Source organism: Notechis scutatus, chromosome 1 (genome assembly GCF_049901735.1).
Source record: "Notechis scutatus isolate UNSWTSFEM ecotype Mainland chromosome 1, rNotScu1.2, whole genome shotgun sequence".
Lineage (NCBI taxonomy): Eukaryota > Metazoa > Chordata > Lepidosauria > Squamata > Elapidae > Notechis > Notechis scutatus.
The window spans coordinates 255,659,900-255,671,286 of NC_142009.1; positions in this window are offsets into that span (position 1 = coordinate 255,659,900).

Sequence of the window (11,387 nt, forward strand, 5' to 3'; positions counted from 1 at the left end):
GTCTTGCCCTCAGCACTACTGGATGGGCAATTTAGGAGGCTCATGATTAACAAGTGGCTATGCCCCTGTGACAGAGCTGAGGTTGAAACTGTGGAGCATGTCCTTTTATATTGCCCTATGTATAACACAGGCAGATCTAAGTTACTGTCTCTCCTTGAAACAGACTCTTCTAGACCCAATGTTAGTAATTTGTTCTTATATTGTCTAGGGCAGGGGTCCCCAACCGCCGGTCTGTGGACCGGTACCGGGCCGCGGAACAAGCCTTAACGGGCGCTGGTTGCTGGCGCCGCCATCTTTTTGGTAAAAAGTGCTTCCGTGAGCTTTTCCGGTAGAAAGCTCACCGGAAGCACTTTTTCATCAAAAAGATGGCGCCAGCGCTCGGTGAGCTTTTCGGGTAGAAAGCCATTTCTACCCGAAAAAGCTCACGAGCGCTTACGCCGCCATCTTTTGACGAAAAAGTGCTTCCGGTGACGCCACCGAAGCACTTTTTCATCAAAAAGATGGCGGCGCCCAGTTGACGCCGGTACCAGGCCGCGGCGCCCAGCTGATGCCGGAACCGGGCCGCGGCGCGAAAAGGTTGGGGATCACTGGTCTAGGGATGGCTCCTCATACATCACTTCTCAGGTTTCCAAATTTTTTTTAAGAGCTGTAACCATCAGAGGAGAACACTGTAATTCTCCTTAGTCAAGTTTTTGGTGACCAATTGTTCATGACTAATTTTCCCATGTTCTTCTTTTGTTGTACTTGTGTTTTGGTCTGTGACCGCAAATAAAGTATTATTATTATTATTATTATTATTATTATTATTATTATTATTATTATTATTATTATTATTATTATTATATTCTGCTCAAACTCTTGTTGATTTCTATCATTTCTGTATTATAGCAAACAGTACTTTGGTTTCACTCGAGATCCATTCAGCATTATCCTGGATTTACCCTGATGCACAAAGTTCTGATCTAATACCATTTGTCCCCATTGGTTTCCAGGTCTTTTCCCAAACTGTGGTGGACAATATTTGTGGAACCAAACCTTGCTATGTCTAGATGAGATTGAAGACTCATTGAAACAAAAACAAAGAGGATGAAAGTGCTACTGTGTTTCCCCCAAAATAAGACAAGGTCTTATATTTGTTTGGACCAAAAGACCCATTAGGTCTCCCTCCCACTATCTGATTGTCCACAGCCACAATGGTTTACAGGGTTTCCCAGGGCAGACACACTTTTCACCCCAGAAGGAGAAACGAGGGAGACTCAAAGTTTCATCTGCTTCAAAATGGGACGCTTTGAAATGGAGCTAATCACTCCATTTCAAAGCTCCCCATTTGCAAGCAGATAAAGCTTTGTCTCCCTCTGGGTGAAAAGTGTTTGGGCATCTATTTTGCTCCATTCCCAAGCGGCCCATAGTGCCCAAACACATTTTTCCTAAGGCGGATTAATGATGGAGAATTGAAGCTTCATCTGCTTCCAAATGGGATGCTGTGAAATGGTGCAATTAGCTCCATTTCAAGTCATCCATTTTCAAGAAGATGAAGCTTCATCTCCCTCTGGGTGAGAAGTGTGCAGCAGAGCCAGGTGGAGGTAGAAATACAGGGGGGAGGCAGACGATTCCAATTCCCACTACATCCCATAATCTCTCAGCTTGCCACCTCTGCTGGGCAAGTGCCCACATGAGGGGTCAGGATCACATGAGCCAGGCAGTTGCCTCCCATGAGCCAGGCAGTTGCACAGCACACCCAGATTGCCTGTCTCCTCTCCACCTCTGCCTCTGTGCTTTGGTTTTTCTATGCTGTGCCAAGGGCCTGTTTCTGGACACTATCTGCCCCTGTGCAGTTGCTGCCACTTGTTCTGGCAAAGTCCATCACCCTGGGCTTATTTTTGGAGTAAGGCTTATATTAAGCCTACCCTAAAAATCAGGCTAGGGCTTATTTTCATGATGGGTGTTATTTTGGGGGAAAACATGGTAGCTAGTCATTTACTCAGTTGAAGGTAGCTATATGGGGAGATTTCTTTTTTGATTAATATTTTCATAATTAGTCAGGCCATCTCAGTAGCAATAACATACCTTAAATATTTGTAAGAAGTTTGAATAGTATCTTGGTTCATTTACTACAGATTTATGGAAATGATTCATCCAAAATATTCATTAATTAAGATGATAATGTCAATGCCATTGACCTGAGTTTGTTATTCATGGTGGTTATCTATCTATTTATTTATTTAATCTATCAAGTTTACATAAGGCTACTTGACTCCATAGCAACAGATTCCACAAGAAACTATGCTTTATTGATAGTAACAGAATCTTAAAAGCTAGACTGTATTTTCCCCTTCTTTTTCCTTGTACCCCAAGGAATTAGGATGGAGCCCGTTTGAGTTTCTTTTTAACACTTTCCTTTTTTTCTTAGGCTTAAACTGTGTTTTTCTATAACAGTTACTGCACCCTCAATGTAACCAGTACCTTCAGTTGGTAGAGAGAAGCAGGAAGGCAGCCTCAAAGCAAATATTCCTCTCCCCCAAAAAAAAAACCATTGCAAAAACAAGGAGACCAGAAGCATTCTTTAAATCTTGAGATTTAAAGTACCCCATTTGCAAGCAGCCGAAGCGAGACGGTAAAGGTTCCCCTTGCACATACATGCTAGACATTTCCAGCTCTAGGAGCCAGTGCTCATCTCCGTTACAAAGCCAGCACTGTCCGAAGACATCTCTGTGGTCATGTGGCTGGCATGACTAAATGTTGAAGGCACACAGAATGCTGTTACCTTCCCACCAAAGTGGTCCCTATTTTTCTACTTGCATTTTTACATGCTTTCGAACTGCTAGGTTGGCAGAAGCTGGGACAAGTAATGGGAGTTCACTCTGTTATGCGGCGCTAGAAATTCGAACCACCAAACTGCTGACTTTTCTGATCGACAAGCTCAGGGTCTTAGCCTGCTGACTTAGCGAGAAGGTAGACAACATTTAAAAGAGACTCAGGCTCACTCTCTCCTAAATCTCTGGATGTATGAGATGGTGGAGGAGAGGCACAGCCCTATTTGAAAGATTGAGGCATGGCAGATCAGGAAATACATTCTACAGGAAGATCAGAACCATAATTTATTGAGATAGTCTGCAATAACAGCATCTTGCAAGTCTAATTCTGCTCTTCCTCACAACTGGCCTACAAGATGAGGAGACAATTTTGGTTGTAGCTGCCCCTTGGTCTTTCATCAGAGCTGCAAGTCCAGGAAAACCAAAGTGCACACCCGTTCCAAATGGGGAAGTCCTACTCCACCCAGGACAAGATAGGAAATCATTGTGATCATGTAGTCTAGCTACTCAGTCTTGCCAGGATGGAATCTATGTTTGTTTCTCCACATTCAGGCCCTCACAACCTCCAAACATGGGGACAAGACTTTGACAGCTTCATTTAGTCATCCAAGAATTGAAATGTAGAGCTAGGTATCATCAGCATATTGATGATGCCTCATCCATGCCATTGGATGACTTCTACCAGTGATCTCATATAGATGTTAAACAGGATAGATGAGAGTCTGATACAGCTTCATCCCTTACATTGGTGGCAGATCTCACTGCTCTAGTTTACGTTCTACAATTATCATTTCTTTTACAGCTAATGATTTTTTAAAAATGTAAATGATAAACAACTTATGAACATTTAGAGAAGACAGGGAACAACTTTGCTGTGTGCCTGCTTCTTTGATGCAAAAATAGTGGACTCCACTTTTTGTGTGGAATTAACTGGCCTATTTCCTTCTCATATTAATGAGCAGATTGCAAAATCAGCATGGCTTTGACTAAAAGTAGTTTGTAAGCTGGTTATTTTTTGAAAAAGCAGAGAAATAGACACTGTAATTTAAGGAGCTATATAGAAGATATGTAAGAAATGTCACAAAATAACAAATATCTTGTATTAGGCATTTTTAAAAACAATCTATTATCCTTTAAAAGATGTTGAAGTTGTACATTTATGCTACTAAATCCTAAAGTTTAACTACCAGTATGTGTCATGTGAAAAGGTTCTTCCATTATTGTGTCCGGAATCTTTCAACATTCTCTCTTTTGTCACATTCTTACTGGAATGTGACAAAAATTTGTTTCCATCTATTTTGTCAAACCATGCATAATTTTTATGCAGATGTGGATAGTAACCTGAATGGTTTTAAACAAGAAAAACTAATTAAGGATATATAAGAGCCGTGGTGCTGCAGTGGTTAGAATACAGTACTGCAGGGCTAACTCCAGGAGTTCAATTCTAAGCAGCTCAAGGTTGACTCAGCCTGCTATCCTTCCAAGGTTGGTAAAATGTGGACCCAGATTATTGGGCGCAATATATTAACTTTGTAAACCTCTTAGAGAGGACTGTAAAGCACTGTGAAGCGGTATATAAGTCTAAATGCTATTGCTATAGTTCTGAATGGTCCAACCACAGAAGGGTTGGATACAAATATTTATGTAAAACTAAAATTATATTTTTATTTAATGTATGCTTATCAGTTTGAGTGGTTTAGAAATATGACTGGAAGGCGTTGATGCCATCGTATTTCTCCTATGGGCTTTCCATAAGCATTTTCCTGGTCACCATAGGAACAAAATACTTTGGTCCTTCATCACTGCTTTTACATTTTTGTGACTGCAGCTGTTGCTTCAGCAACTAGAGATTACATGCTCTAATGGAGCTGTCAGTGTGCCTCCATGATCCCTATCTGACCAGGCTTTCTTCAACCAGGAGACAGATCTCCTTTGGCACTGGAATGCATTTGTCAGTCAGAGAAACCAACAATTCTTCTTGGACTCTTCTCTGGGAACAAATCTCTTTTTTGTGGTGTGGAGTATATATAGAGTCCCCAAAGTTCATATCTAAACCTTGCTGAAGAAATCTGGGCCTCTAACAGCCCCAGTGCAGGGAGAGAAAGTGAAGAAATATTGATTTTGACTAGGCTGAATTTCAAGTCTTTAAACTAAATAATTCATAGCCAGTTCTGTGATCAATGCAAGATCAATTAAGTGTCCTTCTCCCAGCAGTATTTGTGGGATTGTAAATGCAAAAGTCTTACAGTATTTTTTTTTTAAAAGGACTGTTCACTTTTTCCCTCCATTTTCTGTACTTAAGAAGATTCTGGCAAAGGGATAGATCAAGGAAGATCAAAGACTTTTCTTTGTTATGACTTCTCAAAATCTAGCTAGAAAGCAATACTATGAACAATGTACTGACTTGTAGCCCATCATTAGCCCAGACATACTATCTTGCTATAAATATTGTTTATACCTTAACTCTTTTCTTGCTGGGTAAAATCCCAGGACAAAACTCAAATGCTATTTCTTATTAACGGGTAAAGGGGAAGTTTGTATGTGTATACAGTATTTACACATATGCACCCATACCCAGGGGTGGGATTCTACCGGTTCTGTCCGGCTCTATAGAACCGGATGTTAGGGCTCCCAGTAGTTTGGAGAACCAGTAAAATGCCCCCCTGGCTGGCCCCACCCTTCTCCACCTGCTTCTCTGTTCCCTGCCCAATCAGTCCCTATTGCACATGCACAACATTGTGCACATGCGCGACATGCCTGCAGCCTGCTTTTGCCCGCCAGGTCAGCCATTGCTGCCTGCCTTTCGCTCCTGGGCAGCAGAGAAGCAGCCTGGTTGAAACCCATTTCTGTCTGCTGCCCAGGAGCCATTTCCCAAAGAGAGGTGCCTTGTAAGCTTTTCACTCTGTCAGGAGAGGCTCTCCCAGCAAGAGCAGGTGAAAAAAGCAGCCCAGAGCCGATCTGCCTACTCATAAATAAGACTGCCTTCCCCAATGTCTCCGGGGCTCCCTGGGCCTCACCCAGTCTACCTAGCTGCACTTCCCAACATCCCCGGGCTCGGCTGGGCAGCTAAGTTGCCATGCAGTGCTCTCCCAGCTCTCCTTACCACATGGCAGGTGGCGGACCCAGATGCCGCCCATAAGCAGTGCCGTCAAATGGGAGGCAGCCAGGTGCGCCGCCTCTGCTGCCCATGGAGTTGCTTTGGGAAGGCTGGGGAAAGTGTGTGTGTGTGCTCATGGCCCTGCTTAAGCACATGGAGGTGCTTAAAGCAGCAGGGCCATGAGCACCCACCACCCCAGCCATCGCAGCACGTGGAGGTGCTTTGGGAGGGGTGGGGTGGGGGGTACTAAAGGCCCCGCTGCAGCCGCATGTCTTGTGTCGCTCCACCTATGTGGAATTCTTAGCCTTCGCCTTGGTCTTCCCTGGCGACCCATTCAGAGCGATGGTCAGGTCATTTTCCTGACCATCGCTAGCATCAGCAGCACCAAAAGAAAGCGGCGCTCCCACTCCACTGCAACCTTTGTAGGCAGCAACTGCCGGTGTTAAGAGGAGTTGTTATGGCAACTTCCCTCCTCCACCTGCTTCTCCCCTCCTCACCTGCCACCTCCCTCTCAGCTTCAGTCCTCCAGGGCCAAGTCCAATGCTCATTGCAATTGTGCCGCTCTAGGCAAGGTCCCCCTCTGTGATTTCGCATCCCGGAAGTGCCAACAGAGCAGGGGAATGAGGACCTGTGCAATTGAAGCTGAGAGGGAGGCGGCAAGTGGGGGGGAGGAGGAGGGGGAGGGGGAAGTTGCCATAGCAACTCCTCTTAACGCCGGCAGTTGCTGCCTACAAAGGTTGCAGCAGAGTGGGAGCGCCACTTTCTTTTAGTGCTGCTGATGCTAGCAAAGATCAGGAAAATGACCTAACCATCGCTCCAAGTAGGTCACCAGGGAAAACCAAGGCGAAGGCTAAGAATTACACATAGGTGGAGTGTCACATCCTGGAAGCGCCAACGGAGCAAGGGAATGAGGATGTGTGCGGTTGGAGCCAGATTGCAAGAGAAGAGTTTGTTTTGGTGGGTGGTACTTGAAGCAGCCCACTGACCCCTTTCCTCCGCTCTAGTCTGGCACTCTGTGTGGGCATAGAGAGCTGTCCTTGCCCTCCCTCTTCCCAGGCTCCCTTCCCTGTTTCACCTGCCCGCTCTCCCTCACATCCTTCCCCCCCCACCCCCCGGCGATGGCTTCTTCGGCGCCTCCGGGTTCCAACTGGGGCCTGATCATGAACATTGTGAACAGCAGCATCAGTGTTAGCGTGTTGACGATGTCCTTCTGTTTCTGACAGGCATTAATGGTTATTATATAAAACATATAGGTGGAATATTCGCCTTAGGAGCAGTAGCATGGCTTGCTTGTTATATTGCTCAAGGTTTATGTATCATTTTTTTTTATTCTTATTTCATATTCTTTTTAAATTGAGTTATATTGTCTGTTCTTAGAACATCTATCCTGCATTATTGATATAAAAGAGGGTAGCATATGTAAGAGTTCTCTTGATACATGAATTCCAAGGTTCATTATTTCTTTAATGCTTTCTCTCTCTTATATTATCTGGTCATGTTTGTTATAACCTGGTGCTTAGACACCTGCTCATCTGTGTGTCTTGTCTGACAGGCACAAAAATATAGAATTTGGGATTAAACCTTGTTTTATAAATCAAAAAATTACAAACTATTTCTATTCATCATTAAAGTAATCTGACATCTATATGAGAGTCATATAAATCTTGTTTCTTTTTTTCTATTTTTCCTTCCCCCCTCACCATTGCCCTGGATGTTGAGAGTCTTTCAGATTGTGAAATCCAATGTAAAGTAGATTTTAGAAACATATGCCCCAGGTTGTTTCATATTAAGAAATTGTTTGTGTGTTTAAGCTCCAGATACATTCCTTAGGAGCCATTTTGGTGTAGTAGTTAAGGCATCAGGCTTGAAACAAGGAGGCTGAATTGTAGTCCCACTTTATCCTAGTGCCTAATCCCACCTTAGGTCCAAAGCCAGCTGGGTGACTTTGGGCCACTCACTGTTTCACTAGCCCCAGGAAGAAGGCAGTGGCAAATCCTCTTGCCAAAAAAACTGCAGGGATGTTTCCAGGAAGATGTTAGGATTGACTTGAAGGCACACACAAAAGATAAAGTTTGCATTACATGGCTTTACAGAATAAAAAGCCCTGGAATATGTTTTTTGCAGTAATTAAGAAAAAAATGAACATTCTTTTCCGGTCAAGTTCTTCTTTGTGGTGGCCATTTCTGACCACCGCTGCAACCGCCTTCGGGAAAGGGAGTAATGGCCAGCTGGGGAGGAGAGATGCGGCTCTCCTCAACCCTGCTGGCAGTCTCCCCCCTCTTCACCACCTCTACGGGGTGGCTTAGCCCTGAAACCAGCCAGCTCGGGGCACTCCAGCAGCGAGCACGGATCAAAGCCTCACAGAGATGAGGTTTCGGTCTGTCGCTGAAGAAGCTCAAACCGGAAGGAGGAAGACCGGGTCAAACAGCAAAAGTTGACCGGGTCAAACAGCAAAAGCAACAAATAAGGTACCCTGGAATTGAAACTATTAAAAAAAACAATAACATTGTTCCCTAAGAAGATTTTTAAACTGCGAAGGAGAGAGATAAGGGAAAAGATTTGGTTTTCTCCTTTTCCTATACTGACAGCTAAGAGACTTAAGCAAGAAATTTGAAAAAATTCCACTTTGACATCAATAGGCATTTAATGCTGAAAAAAAATTCAATGGGATAATAAAGATTTCTGGATAATTAAAAGCTTTTGAAAACAGGAAAGGAGAGAAAAAGAATAAAAGAGTAGGATCTGGAAGGGAGGGGACTGCCTGGAATTAAAAAAGAACTTACAACAAAATCTCAACAAGACTTCCAAAAGATACATTCTAACTGAAATATCACAACAAAAACCCCAGGAAGAGAAAGTCGAAATATAAATAAGAAGATATAACTCAGGACTATCTGGATTACTTGATGATATCTGGATTCTTGGTTATTGTTTTGAATGACTAAAATCAATCGGGTGGTTGTTTAAAACTGTTTAAAATGGCTCCACTTTTAGAAAAACTGAAAATGGAACTTAAAAAGTACAAAGAAGATGTACAAGAAGGGAGAGGTTCTTTTGCCTTCGTATTTCAGTTTTTAGAAATGGAGATTTGAGAATTATGAGAAACAACAAGAAATGCCTGCAGAACAAGAAGATTGCAACAAAGAAGAAGCCATCTTTAATGAACAAGGGAAGGGGGGAACAAGGGGAAAAAAAAGGAAAGCGGGGGAAAGAGAATGGAAAGTTTAAGATTGGGAAAAACAACTCCAAAAAAAAAATAGAGTGAAAAATAAGTATAAAATCAGAAAGCAACAGAAGAGGGGAATGCAGAAGAGAGAATTAGAACTAGAGAGACAAGGGGGTAAAAAGGGGAGGGAGAAGATGAGAGGGAAGAAAGAAAGGAAAAGAAGTTATAAAGGACAAAAGCAAAATATAGAGAGACAGGGCCTATTTAGAGATAATGGGTGAAAACTTAATGGAAAAAGGCATTCTGCAAAGGTACATAAGATAGTATGGTTATATTAGAAGCAGAAATAATTTTAGAAAATATGAAACAATGTATGATTAAAATGTCTGATAAAATAGCTATCGTAATTCAGTGGAATGCTTGTCAATAAATAAATGTAACAAAAGGTATATTTAATGATTTATAAAACATATGTGAAGAGAAATAAAGGAAAAATTAATTATGGAGATTATATGTGTTTTTAAGGAAGTATGATATTTAATTGAAAAGAAGTGTTAAAGATGTTAAGATTTTAATGATTATTAATGATAGAACTGCACTGGAATGGAATGAGGATTTATAATTACATATATTTACAATCTTTCTTTTTTTTTTTAAAAAAAAGAATATAGTGTGTATTATAAGAATGTACCAAGCAGAATTCGATCGGAAGTTATGTATTATGTATTATATTGAAGGTCATAAACTTAAGGTATATATTGAAGTTTAAATAAGAGTTGAATGGATGTAATTAAAAAATATAAAGGTGTCATATTCCAATTAGTAACTACAGGAGAAAATTTGTTTAATGAGAAAAGATAATATGAAATTGAAACAGAACAGACAAAAGTATAAATATAATGATTTGAATTGAGATGAGATAATCAAAATAAAATTGAGAAAATTAAAAGAGGGCAAAAACTATATAGAAAATGTAAAATAGTATAAGATATGGAATAGAATACAAAAAGGAGCATGAAATTGAGTTTTGTGTCTGTATAAAGAAATTCAACCCGGGACCATGCTATTTTCAAAAAAGACGTTTTAGTTGTATTTTGTATGTGTGAAAACCCAAATAAAACTTTATTTAAAAAAAGAAAAAGAAAAAAATGAAGTGAAATTGCCTGTCCAATGAATAAGTGGCATACATATTATAATAAATGAATATGCAGTTTCCTGAAATTCCCAGCCATTGCAACCATTGTTTAAAAGTTGCTCTTTTTTAATAAAAAAAATCAATATTTACATAAATATTTATAATATTTACATACAAGGCATGCCCAGCCAGTCACGTGACCACCAAACCATACCCAGTCAGCAAGCCATGCCCACCCAGTCATCTGACCACCAACCCACACCCACAAATTAGGCCATACCCACAGAACCAGTTGTTAAGAAATTTGAATCCCACCCCTGCCCATACCTACACACACTCATATGAGGGACAGATATTTTCAGTCATGCCTATTTTCTGTTTCACTCTCTGATTATCATGTATTATAGGAGAATCAAGACTTTTTACCTTTGATTTTCAACATAACATTTTGCGTTGGTTACAGTTTCTTTCCTGAATTTGATAAAGAGAGTTATAAAAGCAAAAGCAGAATGATTTGGCTCTGCTTCAATAGTTGGGATATAGAATGATTGTCTGAACTCCAAAGGTAATTGCAATACAATCCTGAAATTAGTGGATGGCTTTAATTGACTCGGCTAGGATTTGATCCAACTAGTTATAATATTTCTTCTAAGATTTGCAAGTGGCAAATCTTCAGCTGTGAAGTACTTGGAAGGGTAGCTATCAATGCAAGTCTAAGGCTGATCATGTAAAAATTTTCCCATTATCATCAAACATACTTTTATCAATTTGATTAGAGATATAAGTTTTGCTTATTTATTGACATGTCATCAAAATGCATACATATAGAAATGATAACAATTGCATTCTGTATCTGTTTGAGTAATTTTTCTGGTATTAAAAATAAAAATAAAATACTTCTGTTTATACTGGTTCCAATACATGATAAGCCAGTTTTACAAACATTTCTACAAAACCTAATATTTCTTTCTTTCATCCTTATGACAGTTTCATAATAATAATAAAAAATTCTCCATGGATGGTGTTGTTGTAGGGAAAAACATAAGCAATGTTAACCATAAAAGATAAGCAAATAGAAGGGAATTTTTAAAAGAAATTATGCAAGCTAGATCAAAACATAATTAAATTACAGAGTCCAAGCACCAAACAAGAAACCTGGCATATGGAATGCCTTTT